Genomic DNA, 18,029 nt, shown 5'->3' on the forward strand with positions numbered 1-18,029 from the left:
TGCACAGTAAAAAGAGGTATCGGCCACCTCACAACCAACATTGGAAAGGGAAAAAAATCACTGCATTATTCCGTGTGCCGTGTTTTTGTTCCCTTTCCCAAATAAAACTATAAAAATAGGTAAAAAACTAAATATAAATACAGCAAACAACAGTAAACAGTGTTCCATTAAAGCTGGCCACAGATGCAAAGATGTGATCGTACAAATCATCGAACCATCTGACTTCCCCATCTCCCGACCTGCCACTAACCATTCAGCTCAAAGTCTAGTCAGATCAAATAAAGTAGTTAAAGGGATACTGTCCTGGTAAAAAAACATTTTTTCAAAATGAATCAGTTAATAGTGCTGCTCCAGGAGAATTCTGCACTGAAATCCGTTTCTCAAAAGAGCAAACAGATTTTTTTATATTCAATTTTGAAATCTGACATGGGGCTAGACATATTGTCAATTTCCCAGCTGCCCTAAGTCATGTGACTTGTGCTCTGATAAACTTCAATCACTCTTTACTGCTGTACTGCAAGCTGGAGTGATATCACCCGCTCCCTTTCCCCCCCCCCAGCAGCCAAACAAAATAACAATGGGAAGGTAACCAGATAGCAGCTCCCTAACACAAGTTAACAGCTGCCTGGTAGATCTAAGAACAGCACTCAATAGTAAAAACCCATGTCCACTGAGACACATTCAGTTACATTGAGAAGGAAAAACAGCAGCCTGCCAGAAAGCATTTCTCTCCTAACATGCAGGCAAAAGTCACATGACCATGTTTTCCGATTACAGGATCCCTTTAAAGAACCGATCAGGAATGTTCTGCCCCTGACAGCAATCACACGATATCTATGTCCGACAAAGCTAGTGACAGTCTCCCACTGAAAATCCTACAATCGGCAATACATGCAGAGATATTATCGGCAGCCGAAATTTTCTAACCTGTCCGATCGACCAAACGACCGATCTCCGCCGGACGAAAAATGTCGGGACTCTCTACCAACGGTCCGAAAATCGTATGAATCGAGGATCTTATCTTTGCGTCTATGGCCAGCTTAAGACTCCTGCTTATCTGCAGGATGAAGCAACATTCACACAACAGGAAAGCTTGTAAAGGACACTTTGATGTTACGCTATCACTTTTCATTGTTGGTTAAATGACTGTTCCTCTGTATTGGTTGTATATAACAAAAGAATCAGCTAAACCTAAAAGAGATTTAAAGAGACAGGGTGTCTCCTTTTCAATGTTGAATAGGGCTTGTGCTGAACATAATTATTGTCTATTTTTTAAATATTATGTATTATGTAATTTCTATGATTTTTGTCATTTCTTGCACTAAAAAGGGCAAAATTTGAGAATGAAAGAAATGTTTCCTTATTGACTCAACGTTGGTAGGCACATTTATCAAGGGTCAAATTACGAATTCATTCCAAAAACTCCCAGAAATTCCCCTAAATTTGTAATTTGACTAGTCGAAATTTATTCGAATTCGAATCAAACTCAATTCAAGTTTTCTCCCCCGAAAAAAAACTTGAATTTCAGGAAGGCTGCAAACATCTCCAAATTGATCCCTGCACCACTCCGATTGAACAGTAATTCGGCAGGTTTTAGGTGGCGAATAGTCAAATTCGAATTTTTAAAAAGCCAGAGTAGGATAAATCTCAAAAATCGGATTCTAATTTTTTTCAAAAAACTCGAATTGAATTTGGATAACTCCCTAGTTGGATTTGACCGTTTTGACCCTAAAAAAAATCTAAAATGCAAATTTTTAATTCAACCCTTGATAAATCTGCCCCAAAGTGTCCTAAAACCTAATCTCAGTAACTATGTATTTTCTCACTTGCTAAAAAACCATCCAATCCTCTTGAAATTATCTAATGTATCTGCCAGTACAAACTGTCCAGAGAGAGCATTCCACAACTTCACAGCTTCCACTGTAAAAACACTTTTAGCACCTTAAAATGGAAACCCCTTTTCTCTGATCTGAAGAGATGTCCTTGTGTTTTCTGGAAGAACATTTTTATTTAAAACCTTTCCTGTCCCGGAGGATAAAGGATAAGGCTGAAGGCAGACAAACCATCTCCCACAACACACATATGTTTTACTAACAACAATTTACATAAATCCCAGTAAGAATGGAACTTGGGACCTTTGCTCTCCTGTGCTGAAGGAGTTTAAACGCAGGCAACAAAGTGCCCCATCTGCAGTAGACATAAAGTGCATTATAGAGTGCAATATAGAGTCCAATATATTTGTTTGAGGGGGGGGCATAATATATATATATATATATTTTTTTTTTTTTTTTGCAATCTATACACATAAAAGCTAAACTGAATATTTTACTTTTATAAAGCAATTTATTAACATTTATTAACAATTCTTGTCCACACCGCCATGTTACTAATAATGGAACAATAGAATAATGGAGATCATATTCTGCCATAATTGTACATTCTCTGACTGCAGCAGGATGCCATGATTTCCATGAGTACCATCTCACTGCTATTTATACCTTCAGGTTAACGTCTTTGGGTTAATCCCTCAAAATAAACTTTTTTTTTACACAATTAGGCTAATGCGTAATATGAATGAGGAAGATTGGGGGAAATTCTCATGGGAAATGGCAAAAACTGGAAAGGAGTCAATGCAGGGCATGTGAACGTAGATGCAAATACGTAGATTGGCCAGCAATTGAAACAATTGAAAAACCAGGAGACTAAGCATTAGAAAAAATTAGTAAATTAAAAAAACCTTAAAGGGCAAGATAATCTAAATAAAAATTTAGCAGGCATGAGTGAATTAGACATAGTTAAGTTTTTCATTGTACAGAATGATCTGTTCTTGTGATAAAAATAAAATAATTCTGCTCCAACACCCTTACTCACGCTAGAGGCCCACAAAGAGGCGACACCCTCTCTCAGTGATGTCATGATACCATATTCTTCTATTTACAAAAAGAGCAATCATATGATACTAATAATATTACATCATTTTAATACTGGTATTCAGTAGATCAAAAAAGTAAGAGAAAACAAACTACTACTCAGTATAACAATTCTAACAAAATGTTTGGTTAGAATATATGCAATATGAGGTCACATTGTATGGTAAGAATATAACCTGCAGACTGAGAATAATCATAGGAACTAATAGATGTATTTTGAGCCATAAAAGAAAGAAGAATAGATGATTCCCTAGCAAATTCATCTTAATGTAAACTTTCCTGACTTTATGCACTACACTTAGATTAACAATAAGCAAAATAAGCCTCTATAAAGCATATTATGTGTGTTACATTAGGTGACGTCAATGTCTCCAGCTGTAAGACAGTTAATTATAATATAGTGATTAGGCATAATACTAGAGGGCGTGCCACCACTGGAAACTATTCACACTAGGTTTGAGGGATGTATGTTAGTGCTGCAAGCAGTTGACAAGTTATATGATGGCACACCCAGTGTGCTGTGTAAACAGAGAACTTTCATTGCTGATCTAATTCTAATGTATGCACACAGGAAGCCCCTATGTTAAAGGAGACATATTGTGTGAAAAACAAGAATGTGCCAGTGCATTATATTATTTTAGATATAGAATGAATGTGCTAAGAAAAGTAGTGCTTTTGGCTGATTTATTTATAATTTCTGCATAAATCCTACTAGTCCCACCCATCTGTCACCCATCTGTTCCACTTCCTGCTGCCTCCTTTTCCAAGCTGTGGAGGATAGCCGGGCACTCAGGACACTGTAGGATAGGAACCAATCAGCAACTAGGCTGACCTGATAGGGAACTGAAGTATGTCTTTGATTTTGTCATTGGAGGGCTGTGATTGGCTATTCCACTCCTACTGTTCCTCTGGCAAGAACTGTTGGGACATGCAGACTCCTCATTTGAAACATGGACATGGACCCTAGAACAATTATGATTGGTTATAGTGGATTTTGGGAACAAAGCAAATGTTGCTTCTGGTAATGTATATTTTATAATTCTAGCATTTAGGTTATATTAAATGCCTTGTTACCATGCTTTACTCTTGTAGAGCAATAAAAAAAATATATTTTTGGTTGTTCAGCGAACTGTAGTTAGACCAATGGCAAAAAACTGGAACACAGGCAGAAAAAAATGGAAAGATAATAGAACCTTTCCATGATGCTGTCATGTTCATTTTTGAAGAGAATTTTTTTGTAGTAGCTTGGAAAAGCAGATGAATGCCTTCAAACATTATCCTTTATACTGTTAAGGTGTTACTAGTAAGTAAAGTACTGCCAGTACTTTGAACTTTGAATATAAAAGTGCATGCTTCAGGAAGTTATTGTACTCTTCTGCTAAAAAGTTTTCCCGCTGTTTTGTTGGCAAAGATGTTTTTGTTTCTGAATGCTTCTCTCCCCACTTGGTACAATTGGAGTACTGAGCTGTTAATTCCACGCAGGAAAGGATGTATCTAGTGTACAAGGCCAGACTAAACACTATAAGCATTTCTAGTCCACCTGAAATGTCTGGTTCATTAGGTCAACATCTTCAACAGGATACCAGCTGGTTTTCAAAATATAATTGGATTTAGTATGTATTCTGATAATCTCTGTCCATTCATCACAACTTCTGATACATCTAATTTCCAACGCTGTCTCACAGTCCTATGGAATTTCCAGTCCCCCTACATCTTACTACCATCAAAGCTTTCAGTATAATTCCTCCATCTGTATCCAGTTTTGATTCTTAATAATAATTTTAACTCTCACATTTCTTCTGCCAACACTTTCTACTGCAGTTATTCAGTTTTAAGAATCCAGTGTCTATTATATTACTCTAAAGTTGAGCTAGAGAATATCCGGTGGGCTTGCAAATGCCCCCTGGGAATTGTTATAGTATGTATTCCAATATTTTCAGTAGGGCTTCATTTTGTGTATTTACACTCTAATGCATGGTTTTAAAAATGCAACTGGGGCAAGTGTGTGTATGTATGTTCAGGGCCGGAACTAGGGGTAGGCAGAGTAGGCACGTGCCTAGGGTGCAAAAGCTAGGGGGGCGCCAGGCACATGCCTTCTCTGACACCTACCCCATGTCTGGTTGACTCTCTACAAAAGCTTCTTCTATTTGGCCCCGTAGCTGTGCTTCCGTGCATGCACGCTAACATCAATTCAATACGCGAGCGAACAGCAAAAGGCACATACGTGCGCGAAAGCATAGGTTTGAGCATGCTCACAAAAGTGGGAGTTTGCGCATGCGCACCGTCAGGAAGTGCCAGTTTACGCAAGAGCACAGCTTGCAGGCGCTGGACCGGACAGGTTGCCTAGGGCGCCTGGCCGGCATGGCCCGGCCCTGTTTATGTTCACTGAGATTTATTTGGAGGGGTTGAACTTGATGGACTTAAAAGGAAAGTCAACCTCAGCTCATCTGATATATGGATGCTGGTAGTTTGCAACCTATTAGGAGTGATATTCAGATATATCTCTAAGTGTGGTCTTACTAAAATGGGTGGAAATCATGCTCTTATTGATGGCATCCATTAAGGGTACTTGAGTCCAAACAAGATCCTTGCATGACCTATAGCTATAGTTGAACCAAGCACTATTGTGTTCTTCCTGCTGCTTCTGCTAAATCATGCCCAAGTGTGCTTGTGGGACTCTAAAGCTACTGCCACCCTGAACCTGGCAATTCCAAGGTTCCCACAGAAGGTTGCAACAATAAGCCTAGCAAATTTGTGGTTCAAGAATCACATGCAAATGTTATAGAATATGACACAATCCCAGTTCTGCAAATATAAGCCGAAACTTGCATCTAATTTTCTACCACACGCATCAAAATTAGGTTAGTTTTGTTACATTGGTTAAAATTGCTGTGGGGCAGAATTCCTTGCAAGGCTGAAATAAAGCTGGGATTATGATAAAAAAAATGCTACATTATGAATTTAAAGCATGGAAATTTGTGTCCAAAATTACATTTTGCACATTGCACCTGTGCCATTGAACGAGACCTTTTGAGTCACAAATTTTTCTAATTCATGATCTATTTCTTTTTCCCTGTTCAGAGCTGTATGCTGAGACTTGCAGTTTAGCTAGAGAGCCTCTGGTTCCAAACGCCTGCTTTTACAATATATTTATATGGCTTGTATCAAGGCAGACTAAGAAAAAACATTTTAATGAAAAAGGAGGATTAAACTGTTTGAAAATATATTAACAGCAGGACTGCTAATCTTCTTTACTACTTTTATAGAAAAACATACTGACACCCTGCAGTGTGCTTGCACATTTGCCAGTTAACATTTCATGAGGAGCCAGGCTAAGTTAAACCTTCAAAGTTCTATAATCAACATTTGTCAAGTGTCGGCTGTCAAAAAATAATAAGCAAATCTCCAGTCTTTCTAATCTCTATAAATCTTTCAAACAGCCTGTATTTAAAGCACATTGCAGGCAATTTCAGATTTTATTTCCAATGTGGAACTCCCCGTCAAGGCCAATTTTCAAGTATTTGACCTTTTATTGCTAACCACAGAAATGAAGGAAAGGAATTTTTGTAATTTCAGATATATTTCCTGTTCTGCCTCTGTTCCGCTTTTCTGTCATTAGCTTTTTTCGTCTCTCTTGCACACCTGCTAACACCTTGAAGTAGAGAACATTCCATGTCATGATAAACCACAGGTTTTGGGTGGGGTGGAACTTACACATGTTTATTTGGATTCAGTGTGACTTCCCATTCCAACCTTCAGATGTAGATTAGCAACAAAATACAGACAAATATGTGGGGTTTTCTAACACTTTGATATTCTGTGTGGTTAAGACAGTGGTATGAAGAAACAGAAGTTGGGTTACCATCTGATATCATTCTGCCTTGGATTGGAATATCCATTCAAAGTACTTGCCAACGCTATAAAAATCAGGAGCTGAGACATATAGTCTATTATTATTTCGGTAGGGAAGTCCATGGCTACCTTTATATCTACTTCTTTGCAACCTATTACTGTACAGTCAGAGTTCTCTGATAAAGTCCCATGGATCTGTGCCTTATTTTCACAATAAATAAATAAGGAGAGATAAAGATTAAACATATAAATGGATTGCATGAGATATTTAGCAGATGCAGAAAGAGACATCTTATTCACATTGCATTAACATTATCATGTGTACCTCACAATAATACCAAGAACAGAGATGAACTACTCTCATTTAGTTCAAAAATTACCTCTAGCTATCAATAAGCAGTCAAAATTATTTTATGCACATAAATAAATATCCTTAAATTTCTATGTGCTTTTAGGCACACAAAATGGGCAAGTCATCCTGGCCTGAGCCAACGGCATAGAATTCTGACATGCATGATAACAATAAGCTCATCCTCAGCACTTATAAGTTCTCTCAGAGTTTGCGGTCCAACTTCATGCTCTGTTAGCAATTAAATATGTCAAAATGCCTTACTTGGTATTGTTTTAGAAGTGAAACCTTCAGAAAACTTTTTTTATGGACAGACTCAATAAAAGATTGCATGCAAATTTTAAATTGGCCTTTCCCTTTGCTACAAACCACAAAGTGAAATAGCCAGTAACCTCAATCTAGACAGAATGGTCATCATTTTAAAATAATCCAGGCCACAGATATGTTATCTATCAAATAACTGCCTGTTACCAGAATACATTTGGACTGTATTGTGTAACAAATTTTCCAAGCACCTTTTCTGAGAGGCATTGATATCGCTGGCAGGGGAAGCAAGAGAAGCATTCTCAGCTTACTTCTTTTGCAAAAATACAAATAAAATACCTTACTTCAACCAACCTGCCTAAGCAGAGTCTTTAGCAGGGATCTAACCAACTAATGCAGCATGAAATAGGACCACCATGGGGCAGATTTATTAAGATTCTAACAAATTGCAATTCAAATTTTCATTTTTTTTAATCAAATTCGAATTTTAAATCACCAACTTGAATTTGAGATTTATCACGCCTCGACCCTCTTACAGTTCTAATTTGAATATTCTCCACCTAAAACCTGCCGAGTTCATGTACAAGTCAAAGTCTGTCTAACCATTTGAAGATGTTAATTGTCTTCTTGATAAAACTTGATTCTAATTGGATTCAAATTGGATTAAAATTTTTCGGGTTGTTCGTATTCGATCGAATATTAGATGTTCAAGTTTTTTCAAAAATTCTTCCATTTGAGTTGTGAGTACATTTGAATTTATTCGTTTAAAAAAAAAATTCACATAGCTTCGAAAATCGACCTTTAATAAATCTGCCAGCAAGGGTAGACTCTTGGGTGCCATGATAGTGTCCCTCTAACATTTTAGTATTAGATTAGTTACAGCTTCGAATACAATAAAGATCTCTTATAAGTAGATATTCCCGATTCATTAATACAAAAAACCATGAAGTAAGGCGTGACCAATTTTTAAATCTATCCATAATGTCATAACATGGGTGTAGGCAGGACATATTTATTAAGGTAGGGCAAAGAACCTGCTGGCAAGCTCCAGCTTGCACCAAATAATGTAGCAGACTCATGCACTCAAGATACAAAGGGGCACAGCGAATGACACCAAGTAAAATATTTAAGCACCTGCTACGTTTTAATCAGATTTGCGGCACTGTATTCTATTCAAGGAAATTGTATACATTATACCTGCACATTATGGAAATGCCTGGCTTGTAAAACATGGTCCTATTATGTCTGAGAGAATTAGCATTTTTGCAAAAGATACATAACAGCAGAGCCCTCTGACCTGGAAATTGGGCATTGGCAGGAGACATGAGCCCATATTATACACTGTATAATTATATTACTAGATAAGGCTAATATTACAGTATATTATATGAAGTGCTAAAATGTAATCAAAATCTTATTTACACAATTTATTATATGAAGTCCTAAAATGTAATCAAAAATCTTATTTACACAATTAAAAGACAATAAATGCAGATTTTACATTCTTTGTAGCCTGTTTATGATTTGTGTGCAACTATAATTATATTGATTCCAAGGCAATAATGAAGCTGCTAAACAAACTGTTCCCAAATCCTGTTCATCCTTTTGTTTCTCCCTAGTATCCCACTGAGAAAGGAATACATTGTTGTGCATATTTAGGTACTGAACTGGTGGGGTGAACAGTCTGTACTTGTTCAGATATTGAACTAGGGGGCTGGGCAGGAGTCAGGAACAGTCAGTACTGGATCAGTGTGGAGTCAGAATGGTGCAGATAAGGGTCACCAGGCCCGGAATGGCAATCTGTGGGTTCTGGCAAATGCCAGAGGGGCTGCTATAAGGTGCCATAGAAAGTCAGTATTTAGTGGGGGCTGTTTGGGCCTCTGAGTGGGCTGACTGGACCTCTGTGTACCTGAAATGCCAGGGAGGGTCACACACAATTTTAAAGGGAATTTTTACATTTTGAAGTAACCACCTTAACAGCACTGGTAATTCCAATAGTTCAGTATTTCTCTGTATGATTTATATACAGCATGTCTGATTTAATATGTTCTAAACCTTATATGTCTGATATAAATGCCCACAGAGAAAACAGGTAATGAACTGTCAGTTCTCTAGCCAAGGCTAAATTCCTGAACCTATAGATTCCCTAATTATAGAAGTAACAGGAGGTGGTGCAGGTGATTTCTTGTAAATGCATGCATCAGGAAAAAACACTACACTAAGGAAGCTAGGAAACCAGGCTTTTAGTCCAAAAGGGGCACTTTGTTATTATTTATTCTATTATGATGATACAGTATCTGTCCAAATATTGCCCATACTTTTTATATAGGCATCCAACACCAGGGTAGTAGATTCAGGGGGCAATATACAGGTGTATCTACTAGAAAAACATTTTTCACTTTTTGTTACTCCCTTTGGCCAAGACCTAACACTTTCACCAAAATCTGGTGCTGAAGCTGAGATGGAGGGGGGTGCTATTCTCTTCTGAAAACCCTGTAGATCTGAAATGATCACCAGGATCCCCAGTAGCACAGGGTAAATCCCTTTGTCATTTATTACTTCAGTTAGAAGCTTCATTACATAGACTGCTTCCTGTGATGGCAGAATTACTTCCTATGTATGGTTATTAATGAAGCTCATGGCATCTCATTTTGAAAGCCTGCCTCTCCCCTGCATGTTCATGCTGGAAACCTGACACTGACCCAGTAACTGCAGAATGATACTTTGGGAAATGTGCTCTCTACTAAGGGGCCTATTTATCATGCTGTGTAAAACACTGTAGAAAAACATTTTGCCCACATCAACCAATCAGATCTTTGCTTTTGTTTTCTAACTTTAGATGACTGTTGAAATCTAATTGCTTAGTGGTTGCTATGGGCAACAGCACCGGTGATGTTTTACACAGCATGATAAAAAGGCCTCATGCTGCAAGTAACAGGTGTTTTTTGCACCCTTACCTATGTAGGGACCTATAGGTTCTGCTAGTCCCTATAGAGTTAATCCCCTACCTTTCTTATGTAGTTCTCTTATCCTTTGTTATTGGGCAAAGCCCTTGCAACAATGTAACCACCTCATCTATTGGAGTATATTATTTACCCCAAAGGGACCTGACACCTTTGGTGCTTAAGTCGGGGACCAGGCAACCCCGTGAACTAGGAACAGCTAGCTTAGTCAGTACTTTGTAATAGACTCTCTAGGAGAGTGAGACAGAGAGGTTTAGCAGTAAGGGCAGTTGTCGCTCCAACAAGGATTGGTAGAAGGGAGTAGCTTCCCACAAGGCCTGTTTGCCTTTAGAGCAGGGAACTTTATCTTTTTTCCCTATTAATAACATTGGGATCAACCATCATTTTTACCGGCCAGGCAGGCCTGGATCTGTGGCGAGGCCACAAAGGCCCAGGCCTAGGGTGGCAGAAAATTAGGGGCGGTATGTCGCCTAGCTGCTTTTTGGGTAGCTGTGCACCCCCATTCTGCCGGCTCTTACAAGCGTGCGATCGTGCGCGCTTCCGAGGGGAGGGGGGTAGTGTGGGCCGGTGCTAGGACTGTGCAGCCGGGAGTGGACCACAAGGCCTAGGGGTGCCCGTCCCAGAAATGGCCAGGCCAGTGAAATATCGGCCAGGTGGAAACTCTAATCGCTGCTAATAAGTTGCCCATGGTTAGTAGTACTAAGTAAGTAAGTTAATTTTCTGTTTACCTATTACATAAGCCAAAGATATGGGGTCTGGATAATGATGACATTTTGCTATCACCCAAAGAGGTCTGTGGACCCCTTGAGCAATCCACTGGTAATAAATATCTCTTGAAGAATCAATGACCTGCCTTTCTTGTTTTTACTTCATATAGTACTAAAAAGTTTTTTTGGTGATACAAACATGTAGAAAAAAATCCTCATATCTCATACTAACGCAGGAATTCCTTAAAGGGGTGGTTCACCTTTAAGGTAACTTTCAGTATGTTGTAGAATGGACAATTCTAAACAACTTTTCAATTGGTCTTCATTGTTTATTTTTTTTATAGTTTTACAATTATTTGCCTTTTTCTTCTGACTCTTTGCAGCTTTCAAATGGGCGCCGCTGACCCCATCTAAAAAAAACATATGCTCTGTAAGGCTACAAATGTATTGTTATTGCTACTTTTTATTACTCATCTCTCTATGCTGGCTAGGGGCGATCCGTGGGCTACTGCCGCCTGAGACAGCAACCCCGATGCCGCCCTCCTCTCCTGCTCTGTGCTTAAAAGTTTAGCTTCGGAGCGGGTCAAAAGGTGCGGCATCGCTAGTGTAATGAGCGCGTACTGCGCTTTCTGTACTAGCAGAGCCGAATTTCCGTTTTTTTGCCGCCCCTTGTAACTTGCCGTTCCGTCGCCTGAGGCCAGGTGCTCACCTTGCCTCATGGCAGGAACGGCCCTGATGCTGGCCCTTTCCTATTCCTATTCCTAGTCTTTTTTTCAAATCAGTGCATGGTTGCTAGGGTAATTTGGACTCTAGCTACCAGACTGCTTGAAATGCAAATTGAAGAGCTGCTGAATAAAAGGCTCAATAACTCAAAATCCTTAAATAATTAAAAATGAAAACCAGTTGCAAATTGCCTCAGGTGAACAAGCCCTTGAATAAATAATCATTTTGATCATAAACTAACACAAGATGTCAAGCCCCCTGTATCTGGTTTTAACCCCGAGGGCAGTTGTGTTCCTCACAGGATCCTTCTATGTAGCCCACGTTACATTTTGGAGACAAGGGCTGCGTCAGTCGCACATTGTTCTACCACAGTTTCCCGCCGGGGCTGATGGCTGTACTCCAATCAATCTACATGCATTTTTTATTAAAACGATTTAGAATGGAAAACTGGACTCTCAGTGACAGTATATTAATGAGGACGTAGCCACAACAAATGAAAAGAATGTCTCTATTGTCTCGATGACTAGGGGCGCTTGACCCGTAAATACGGTAGCTTAAAAAGAGTGCAGGGAATTTGGCACCGAATGAATCCAGTAAAACCCTTGATTTCATGAGGTGCGACTAGATTTCCTGAATCGCGTTTGACAGCTGTGGCGAGCTTTCCCTCTCAGCTGCACTGCATCAGTGTGAAGGGGCGTGGAGGCTGAGAATGGAATGGGGAGCGCAAGGATTTTTTGCTCGCAGAGACTTCCCTGAGGCTGTGTCGGAATGACGACACTTGAGGGTGATGAAATAACTTCGCGGTATTACAGAGCGCTGCCATGGAGGGGTCACGTGTCACTTCGACAACCCTGCGAGACAAATTCCTGTGGCGCGAAAAAGAGAACTGGGTCGCTCGCATCCACAGAAAGAACAACGCATTAGCCGAAGATTAAACTGTCAATTCACAGCCCAGTTGTTCGATGGGCTCAATTGCTGTTTGCCTGTTACTAGGGCAGTGGAACATAAAGCTAGGGGCAAATGTGATAAGCTGTAACAAGGAAATAAAATTAATGGTGGTTTCCCGCGCTAAAATATGGCGTCCACATACCTTAAGCTGCTTCAAGTCACCCACACTGCTCAACTGCATGAATACATCCACCAAGCCAATTTTTTGCAGTTTTTGATTGAAAAACGCATGTAACTGACATTTCTAGGTATCGTCAATAGGGTTGCCACCTGGCTGCTATTTTACCAGCCTAAAAATGATGGTTGATCCCAATGTTATTTATAGGGAAAAAAGATAAAGATATAGGAAGGCCGGTATTTTTTTCCAGAAAAGGTGGCAACCCTAATCGTCAATCAAGTCCCATTGTGTGCTAAAAATTATGTTACTATCAAATTTGATAATTTTGGGCCTATTTTTCTTTGACACCAGTGTCTGGCAGCTAAAAATGATGCTTAATGCCAACTTACAGTAACATGGCAACCCAAGCAATAAATGCCGTACCATGGAACTGTAGGGCCCCACTGCCATCGAGTTTACATTTTAGCTACAAAATAAGCAGCATGTGCCTGCACCCGGCCCGACAACTGTCCAAGCCCAGTTCAAGACTCCACTGGAGATTTTGTAGGCTGGTGTCAAATCAACAAAACGCATCCTACAAGCCGGCTTAAGTTGCATGGGTTAAAATATAATGGGATATATACAAGTATCTGACAAGATAAAATCTAACTGACTTTTTTTTCCCATTGAAATACATTGAATGTCGGATGTGGATGCATAAACAAACTACACCATCCAAGTTTATCTGATCTGACTTTACATTCTCGCTATAGGGGATCATATTTATTAGCATCCTATAAAATCGCATGGTTTTACGTGGTAAGAGCAGATAAAATTTGACCCAAAAAATCCACTAAAAATTGAATGTGTAATTTTACCCTAACGCAAGCCAGGGCTGGAACTAGGGATAGGCAGAGTAGACACGTGCCTAGGGTGCAAAGCTGGAGGGGCGCCAGGCACATACCTTACCTGCCTTCTACCCCTAATCCGGTCATCTCTCTACTAGCCGATTTGCGCTTCCGTGTGCCGATAGCGGCAATTCGCGCATGCGCGCTCCCAGTCAGCGCAGCGACTGCCCAGATTGCCTAGGGCGCCAGGCCGATTTTGACCCGGTTCTGAGCTAAATGTGTAAAAAGCATGCTTGTGTATGAACCCTTATTGAATATGGTAGGGGGCAAGTACACAAGATGGTGTCTGTCACTAGTACATTATTCAGAATTCTACATACAGGGATTGGAGCTTTGCAAGGTAAAACACAAAAATTCAGATGTCAGTTGTCAGCTGATTCTAATTCCACTGAAACACATATTTTCTACCTGCCTCGTTTTATCAATTATTTATTATTTAAACGAAAAGTCCCTCGGCTTTACCTTAGGTTAAACCCAGGATGCAAATTGATATAGTCAATTTGTGTTTTGTTCTTTCCTGTAGAAATAAACCATTTGTTCTATGCCAAAAGCAACACAGGCTCAAGCAGACAGTGTCCATAGGTAACTAGAAGGGTAAACCTCGCCAGGCTCTGGAATATAAATAGCAAAAGTGTTCAAGAAACAAGGTCAAGTTAACTGAAGTCTGATTACCAGAATGCAGGTACGCATGGGGGTCTTTTAAGGTCAAAGCGTCGCCTGGAATGATTGAAAACAAAGGTGTACTCAATATTAGCTCTGCTTCTTTGGCTTCGGTATCTAATAGTTAGCCAAAAGTATATGTAACTATAAAAATAGAATTTCTGTTTCTTTTTACATACAACCATTTAGATTTATTACACAAGTCTGTAGAGAGCTTCAGTGCAACCGCAGCTTGACTACTCAGATGTTATTTAATGGCAGCCAGTAAGCTGCATTTTACCCATATTTATATTGTGTTTAGGCATATGGAGAAAGCATGCCACCCTAACTACTATAGTTTGCTGTTAAAAGTTCATTAGTATCAGAGCAAAGCATTTAAGTATTTAATATAGTCTTAACACTATTTAATGTGGAATCAATAATTAGAATTTAGTTAAACTAACAAACTAGCAGATATCTATAAATCATATTTATCAAATACTTTTAGGGTAGTGACACACGGGGAGATTTGGAACCCGGGTTTTTTAAGGGCAGAGACACGCAAATATTCGGGAAGATTTAGTCGCCAGCAACAAATCTCCTCTTTTTTTGGGCAACTAATCTCCCGGAACTGCCTTCCTGACGGCTAGAATCTAAATCACCGGCGGGATGGCACTCGGATCGCTTCGTTTTCTGAAGTGGCCCGAAGGTTCCTTGTGAGGCAACTTGGGCGACTTCGGAAATCGAAGTGCTCCAAGTGCTTTTGTACCCCTGCTGCAACAGCTATGAGCCCAAGCCTGATGACAGGAGAAATTATTTACACTGTTTGGAATGTTAAGTTAGTTACTTCTCAGCTGAGTTAAGGTTGCTATATACACACAGGTTTCATCATATGAACGATCCTATGAAATCGTCTACTTATTGTTACATTGATGGGATGAAAAAGATCGTAAAATTTACAATTGTTCCAAACACATCATCACGATTACGATTGTTCCAAACACATTTAAAAGCTTTAGTCAAGAAATGATTAAATAATTCAGTGCCGTGGACAATCAGATAATCATAATTAAACAAACATTCACTGTGCATGTCTTTATTGGTTTGGGTTTAATGTGACAGTAAACAAAGGAACGGCCATCGGTTAATATATGTATGATCTTGCAGCCAACCAAATACAACAAAAGTCTCCTCATCTTTAAAGGGCAAGTTAACCCCAAAATAAAAATGTGCCTTATAAAAGAAAATATAATTCTAAGCAATTTTCTAGTATACATTTATTAACAAATTTCAGTACTTTTAGGGGCAAATTCATCAAGGGTCGAATTTCAAGGGGTTAAATCCCTCGAAATTCGACTGGGGAATAGAATCGAATAGGCAATTCGGGCGAATTTACGCGCTGGCGAATAGTCGATTGGCGAATATTCGCCAGGCGAATAGGCGCTCGATCGAATATTCGCTCGAAGGATTTTCATTCGATCGAATGCCTTTTTATTCGATCAAAAACTTGGAAAACAAGCCTATGGGACTTTCCCATAGGCTTTTAAAGCAATTCGGTAGGTTTTAGGTGGCGAAGTATGCAGTCGAAGTATTTTTAAAAGAGACAGTACTTCGACTATTGAATGGGCGAATAGTCGCAGCGTTTTTGCGCTCGATCCAGTACTTCGACTATCGAATGGCGAATAGTCGCAGCGTTTTTGCGCTCGATCTATTCGAATCATTCTACTCAGGCGAATTTACGCCAATTCGATAGTCGAGGAGCACAAAAATTCGAAGTTTTTTTACTTTGAATCCTTCACTCGAAGTTAGTGAATCGGCCCCTTATAAAAGTTGTTTGTAAAACCAATTGCTATTGAAAGCAGCATTCGCTTAAAGGGGTTAAACATTGTTGAAAAAGTAATAACCAGGAGTTAAAGGGGGGGGTTTACCTTTAAGGTAACTGGACACCTCTACTAGTCATTGTAATTGGCTATTGAAGCTATTGGTCATTGCCAACACAGGCAGTGGGGTAACTATAGAGTACGCAGGTGCAGTTGTATAGAATTGCCCCCTCCTCAGCCGCTCTCCTATCTTAGAGCAGACGGGGAGCAGGGGACGGTAGCGGGAGGTGTGTGGGTAGCAAGAAGGGTGGGTGGGTCAGGGGTGGCTGTGCATTACAATTTTGAAAATTCTGTGCTTCCTGCAATAGTTTGAGGAAGGCTCTTTCTTGTGTCATCACAGTAATCCCACTGTGCAGAAAGTAAGGACCTTACAGAATGTGTCTTTGAAATAGGAGTGAATGAACCTGACTGCACAGAGCTCTGACCCACCCAAGTGAACACCGGTGGGATTGAATGGAATACTGATACAACCAAGACCTGTTACCCACCATCAGTTTTTGCTTCTTTTCATGATCGAAGAAAAACACACACACACATATATATACAGTATATATATATTTATTTATTTTCCCAGTTCATTAAAACATTCAAGTTTTTTAGCCTCATTGATTTTTTCTGAGAAAAAAACATGCAGGAATATTCTGTCATGTTTTTTTCTTAAATAAACTAGCATTAGAGGAATACAATTCAGTTTTATTTTTTTAGCGCTCATTTTTTTCTTCAGGACCTAGCAAATTAGTAAATAGGCCTCAAAATCTAACGTAGGAGTGGAAGCATGTACAGGATAAAGGCTGTTTTAGCAGAAAAGAGAGAACCGACTTCATATTAATACCCGTGGTTTCTGGAATGAAACATTGGACTGGCAGGTACGTGGAATACATACAGCTGTTACTCCTTCAGATAAACAATTTTCCCAAGCTTTTTCTGCAACGTGGTCCTGTTTAATTTTTTCCTGCTTTGTCTCTGAGTGAAATCCTCTTCCCTTGCAGAAGGCTTGAAGCAATGGTACCTGGACCTCAACTACACCTTGTTTAGTTCTACAAGTTCTGGCTTAACAGCATTCTGTTTGTAACACACAAGGCATGACCATGGAGCATGGGCAGAATATAAAAACAGAAGGTGGGGGCTGCTGTAAATGGAAAGATCAACAGTCCTATGCACTTCTCTGAGTTTATTGTTAACTGCACTTCAAAGCAGTCCAGCCAACTATATCAAACACACACATACTTTGTGTTGCATGCAGTTCTCTGTTCCCAGATGCATTCATTAGTAGTAACACCCAGGCAATGCTTGTGTGTTGGATGTTTTACTGCTCTGTATTCTATACATCAAACTTTATATCAGTTAGAATACTTTTTTTATTCATTCTCCTCTTCCTTGACTGTAGCAGCTTTCCATCATTGCCCACACAATATTGTGCTTTTCCGACACAGCTCAAGGCACTGGAGCTGTATATTTGCACCATGAGCTAACTGTCAGACTCAAAATTTTACACTGCACTGAAGGTCTGTAAACTTCGGTGCAGTGTAAACTTTTGAATCTGACAGTTAGCTCATGGTACATTATAGAATGCTCTGTTTTTGAATATACACTCAAATGATTACAGTGGTTGCACTTGTAACAGACTATAGACTTGGTATGATCTATTGTATGTAATAAAGTCTGCCCCCTATAGGAAATAATATATTATGCAAAATTCTTAGCCGTCTATTTGGATCCTGCTTTATCCGAGCCAAAAGAGGGTGTCCACAAGCTGCGCTTAATAAAAG

The sequence above is a fragment of the Xenopus laevis genome, chromosome 3L (genome assembly GCF_017654675.1).
Source record: "Xenopus laevis strain J_2021 chromosome 3L, Xenopus_laevis_v10.1, whole genome shotgun sequence".
In the NCBI taxonomy this organism is placed as follows: Eukaryota; Metazoa; Chordata; class Amphibia; order Anura; family Pipidae; genus Xenopus; species Xenopus laevis.